A 5,905-nucleotide genomic window follows, 5' to 3' on the forward strand; every position below is an offset into this window, starting at 1 on the left:
TAAATCACCCATATCTAAAGCTTTTTCTATCATTAACTGACCCTCAAATATTTTGTAGGCAGTTTCCATGAGCATAGTTATTAGTTATTTTAAATACCCTCTAGATGAATGCCTTCTTTGAGCATGCTCTCAGACCAGGGCACACCTACTACATGAAGTTTTGACAATATGATCACTATTAGAATGATAAAGGTACAGAATCTGATGGAATCAATTATTGTCCCAGAAGAAGGTTAGCTACATCTCCCCCTAAAAGTTGCAGGAGTCTTCCTCTGTTACCCACTAAAGTCCCCATTCCCATTTCCCCCCACTATTAATAACCAGTTACCTCAATTCTATTTAACCAAATAACATCAATTATCTTTTGTGAAGGGGCATTTAATTTAGCAAGAACAGATTCACAAATAATTCTCCTCAATACCTTGGATGAAGTACACTCTCCCGTACACCCCTTTAGCCCTGGGAACAGTAGGCACAAATTTAATTCAGTGTCTCTAAAGTATTGCCCCAACCAATTCAATCCCAAATGCAGGATAGCTGCTAGGGAAATACTCGACTCAGTTACTGCTGGTCTAAGTCAGTCAGGTTGTTCCCTGAGGCCTTAACTGTTGAACTGGCTAGCTAAAATTCAGCAAAAAACTCTACCTTCTTAACATCTCTGATGGCTTACCATTCTGACCTTTACTATATTCACAAAGTTGTGCCTCTCTCCCGTACTCTTCAAACAAGAAAGAATAAACACAAAGTGATCAAATTTACAGGCTGTGTCAGGTTCCATTAAGAAGCATTCAAGGACTTTACCCATCCAGAGTCTTATAGAAAGTGTCTCCCTCCACAGGGAAAGAAAAGAGCAAAATGTGGGGAACCTGTGGCCTTGAGGCCACATGTGGCCTTCTAGGCCCTTGAGTTTGGCCTTTTGACTGATTCCAAGTTTTACAGAACAAATCCTTTTATTAAGGGGATTTGTTATGTGAAGTTAGGATTCAGTCTAAGGGCCACAACTGAGGACCTAGAGGGCCACATGTGGCCTTGAATCCACAGGTTACCCACTCCCAAGCAAGACCCTTACTTTGGCTGATTAGTGCCTTTGAAGAACCCCCATTTATGTTCCACAGTTAATCACAAAGGTTTGTCTTTACCACATGCTTAACAGACCAGAACCAGTTATAAAATGTCTAAGAATGTTTCAAGAGGGCATGGTGCCAAGATGGTGGGGTAGAAGCACAAACTCGGCATGAGCTCCCGCTCTACTTCCAATTCACATGAAAAAAAGAGACTCTAAACAAACTTTAGAGCTACAGAACCCACAAACAGACAGAGACAAACAAATATCCCAAAGAAGGCAGCCTGGCAGACTGACAAGAAGGGTTTATCGCAGCATGCTGGCAGCTGATCACAGTCCTGCATGAGCCGCGGTTCTGGGCCCAGGGCGGCCCCGACCAGCAGCGGCCTGAGCAGACTTCAGGAGAGTGAATCACCAGCAGCTGTGGCAGACTCCAGGCTTCTCAACCCATAAACACCAAAGACAAAGTAAAAGGTCAGTAGGGAACTCTATTGGGACAGGGGGGCAATGGTAGAGCATGGTCCGGCCCCTGCCCCCTGGGCAAGAAGTGGCAGAGGCAGGAGGCTGTGCACCTGCACCACATGACTGCCTCAGGAGCTCCTGGTCTACAGATCTTAGGGGGACCAAGCAACCATTCATTTTTTTTTTTGCTTTTTTGGAGGGACAATTGGGGTTAAGTGACTTGCCTAAGGTCGGTCACACAGCTAGTTTTTGTGCCAAGTATCTGAGGCCAGATTTGAACTCAGGTCCTTCTGACTCCAGGGCCAGTGCTCTATTCACTGAGTCACCTACCTGCCCCCCAAGTGACCATTCATAGGATAATCTCTCTTGCTTTAACCTGCTTGGATCTGGATCATGGTCTTAGGTAGGGGTCCTGGGGTATATGGCCAGTGAGCCAGAGCTTGTGGGGGCTGTAGAGAGGGCACCCATCTAATAGCTCCAGCAGCTGCGAAAACCCCAACAATTTGGGACAAAGCTCTCTCCATTCTGGAAGCAGAGAGAGCTCAAAAGTCAAGTAATTGGCTGGCAAAGTGAACATAGGAAGCACAGGAAGCACAAACAGACCGTATAATCCTTTTTGGGGGACAAAAAGGATCAAGGAATGAAATGGGAGGAAGACAATGAAGTCAGAACTCCTGCATCAAAAGTCTCCAAGAAAAATATGAACTGATTACAGGCCATGTAGGAGCTCAAGAAGGATTTTGAAAATCAAGTAAGAGAAGTGGAAGAAAAATTGGGAAGAAAAGTGAGAATGATGCAAGAAAATCGGGAAAAGCAAGTCAACAGCCAGCTAAAGGAGACCCAAAAATAAACTGAAGAAAATAACACCTTAAAAAGTAGATTAACTCAAATGGCAAAAGAAGTCCAAAAAGCCAATGAGGAGAAGAATGCCTTAAAAAGCTGAATTTGCCAGATGGAAAAAGAATTTCAAAAACTCGCTGAAGAGAATAATTCCTTCAAAATTAGATTGGAGCAGGGCAGCCAGATGGCACAGTGAGTAAGAGTGCCAGCCCCAACATTTGGAGACCTGGGATCAGTTCTGGCCTCAGATACTCGGCACCCACACAAAAATAACTGGCCATGTAACCTTGAGCAAGTTACTTAACCACGATTGCTTAAAAAAATTAGATTGGAGCAAATGGAAGCTAATGACTTTATGAGAAATCAAGACACTATAAAACACATCCAAACAAATGAAAAAAAAAATAGAAGGCAATGTGAAATATCTCATTGGAAAAACCACTGACCTGGAAAATAAATCCAGAACAGATAATTTAAAAATTATAGGACTATCTGAAAGCCATGATCAAAAAAAAAGACCCTAGACTCCATCTTTAAAGAAATTATCAAGCAAAATTGCCCTGATATTCTAGAACCAGAGGGCAAAGTAGAAATTGAAAGAATTCACCTATTGTTGCCTCTTAAAAAAAGATCCCAAAATGAAAACTCCTAGCAATATTATAGCCAAATTCCAGAGTTCCCAGGTCAAGGAGAAAATACTGCAAGCAGTCAGGAAGAAACAATATGAGTATTGTGGAAACACAATCAGGATAATACAAGACCTAGCAATTTCTACATTAAGGGATTGAAGGGCTTGGAATATGATATTCCAGAGGTCAAAGGAGCTAGGACTAAAACCAAGAATCACCTACCCAGCAAAATTTATTATAATGCTTCAGGGGAAAATATGGTCATTCAATGAAATAGAGGATTTTCAAGCATTTTTTTTGGAGGGCAATTGGAGTTGTGACTTGCCCAAGGTCACATGGTTAGTTTTTTTGTGTTAAGTGCCTGAGGCCAGATTTGAACTCAGGTCCTCCTAACTTCTGGGCTGGTGCTCTATTCACTGCACCACCTAGCTGCCCCTTTTCAAGCATTCTTGATGGAAAAACCAGAGCTGAACAGAAAATTTGACTTTCAAATACAAGAAGCAAGAGATGCATGAGAAAGTAAACAGGAAAAAGAAATCATAAGGAACTATTAAAGTTGAACTATTTACATTCCTACATGGAAAAATAATAATGGTAACTCATGAGACTTTTCTCAGTATGAGGATAGTTGAAGGGAATATATATGTATACATACATACATATATATGTATAGGAGGGTGTATGTGTATATAAATATATATATATGTGAGTGTGGGCATATGTATGTTCAAGTATACATAGACAGAGGGCATAGGATGAGTTGAATATGAAGGGATGATATCTAAAAAATAAAATTAAAAGGTGAGAGAGGAATTTATTGGGAGAAGGAGAAAGGACGAAAGAGATTAGGGTAAAGTATTTCATATAAATGAGGCAAGAGAAAACTGTTAACAATGGAGGGGAAGAGCAAGAAGATGAAAGGGAATGGGACAACCTGATTTTCATTGAATTTGGCTTAAGGAGGGAATAACATACACACTCAGTTGGGTACCTCATCCTACAGGAAAATAGGGGGTAGGGGACAAGAGGGGGGATGATAGAAGGGAGGGCATATTGGGGGAGAGGGTAGTTAGAAGCAAACATTTTTGAAAAGGGATAGTTTCAAAGGAGAAAATAGAATAAGTGGGGGGTGGGATAAGACAGAGGGAAATATAGTTAGTATTTCACAATATAACTACTATGGAAATGATTTGGGCAACTACACATGTACAACCTATATTGGGTTGCTTATCTTCCCAGTGGAGGCTGGTGAGGAGAGAAGAATGGAAAAAATCTAGAACTCAAAGTTTTAAAAACAAATTTTTTTTAATTTGTCAGGGTGGCTAGGTGTTGAGTAAATAGGGCACAGTCCCTGGGGTCAGGAGGACCTGAGTTCAAATCCAGACTCATATGCTTAATACAAAAAACTAGCCATGTGACGTTGGGCAAGTCACTTAACCCCAACTGCCCTCTAAAAACAAAAAAAATTGTCTTTTACATGCAACTGGGAAATAAGATATATAGGCACTGGGATATAGAAATCCATCTTGCCCTACTAGAAAGTTAGAGGAGTCATGGGGGAGGATATAAGAGAGAACAGATTGGGGGAAGGGGTATTCAGTAGGCTTTTTGGGGTGGGGATAGGGAAAAAATGCGGAGAAAAAATTGTAACTCAAAATCTTGTATAAATGAATGTTGAAAACTAAAAATTAATTAATTAATTTTTTTTTAAAAGTTTCAAGGTTTACATAGGGATTACATCAACCAAACAGGCTAAGCATTCAAATGAGGACAAGGTTCATCAGCCACATCCACACCAACCATTTACAGGATCACAGACAAGAAAAAAAGATTATCATTACCTGGAAGGGAAGAGTAAAACCAGAATATCAAAGAGTTAATCTAACACCATTCCCCAGTTCAGTTCCTTATAGAAGGAACTTAATGACTCTTTGGATGCTTTAAGTGATTTTGTATTTCTTTATGTGTTTCTATGTGTCCTTTTCATCCTGTAAATTTTTTGTGAGGTGAAATATAGCATGTCCTATACATGACATGCATTTGCTACCTTGAATGCTTTCATGCTAGCTAGTAGCTACATTTGAAGTTATTCAGACATGGGCAATACCATACTATAAGCATTCTAGATTTTCCTGGAAGAATTCCCAAGTAGGGATAATAAACCAAAGTGAAATTGACCTTGAGTACAGCTCCCACAGTTTGACCTGGTTTGTATGAGTCGAGAGTCTTTGTAGGGCCATGGTTACATATAGATGATTGTAATTTTTTTCTGTAAGCAGGAAGTGTTCCCCATTCCATTTCCAAATTAGAGATTTAAATCTCAGCACCTTTCCTGAACTTTGGGGAAGTTAAAAGTATCTCTTCCTACCAAAGAGGTTGGTGATCTTGGCTGAGTGACTTTTTAACTTTTTACAGTCTCTTTCTCTCAAGGAAGGAAATTAAATCCTGTATCTCAATCTCTTTCTATAATAAATGGAGATTGTAAAGACCATGCTGACCCAGAGTTTCTTCATGTTCCTAAGTTTCTGCCTACCTCGCCACCCATAGAATGTAAGGTCATTGGGTCAGGGAATGTTTTGCTTTTGTATCTCAGTGCCTAATGCAATGTTGGGAATACAGTAGGTACTTAATAAATTATTATTGATCTGAATTTAATTAGAGTAGCATGGTATAATGAAAAGAGTATTGGCTTGGGATTCAGAATACCTAAGTCAACAGACATCTATTAAACACGTATGTACTTTTAATAAATTATGTGCCAGGCATAAAGAGGTAGGGAAAGGGGAGGAGAAATAGAAAGAAAGATAAAAGACAGTCTCTATTCATGTGTATTTCAAAGTTAAGTGGGAGAGATAACATGTAAGCAACAATGAGCAAGCAAACTATATACAGAACAAATAGGAAATAATCA

This window comes from Petaurus breviceps, unplaced genomic scaffold, assembly GCF_028583685.1.
Source record: "Petaurus breviceps papuanus isolate PSGF00001 unplaced genomic scaffold, PetGlider_PUasm1.0 90702, whole genome shotgun sequence".
NCBI classification, from domain to species: domain Eukaryota; kingdom Metazoa; phylum Chordata; class Mammalia; order Diprotodontia; family Petauridae; genus Petaurus; species Petaurus breviceps.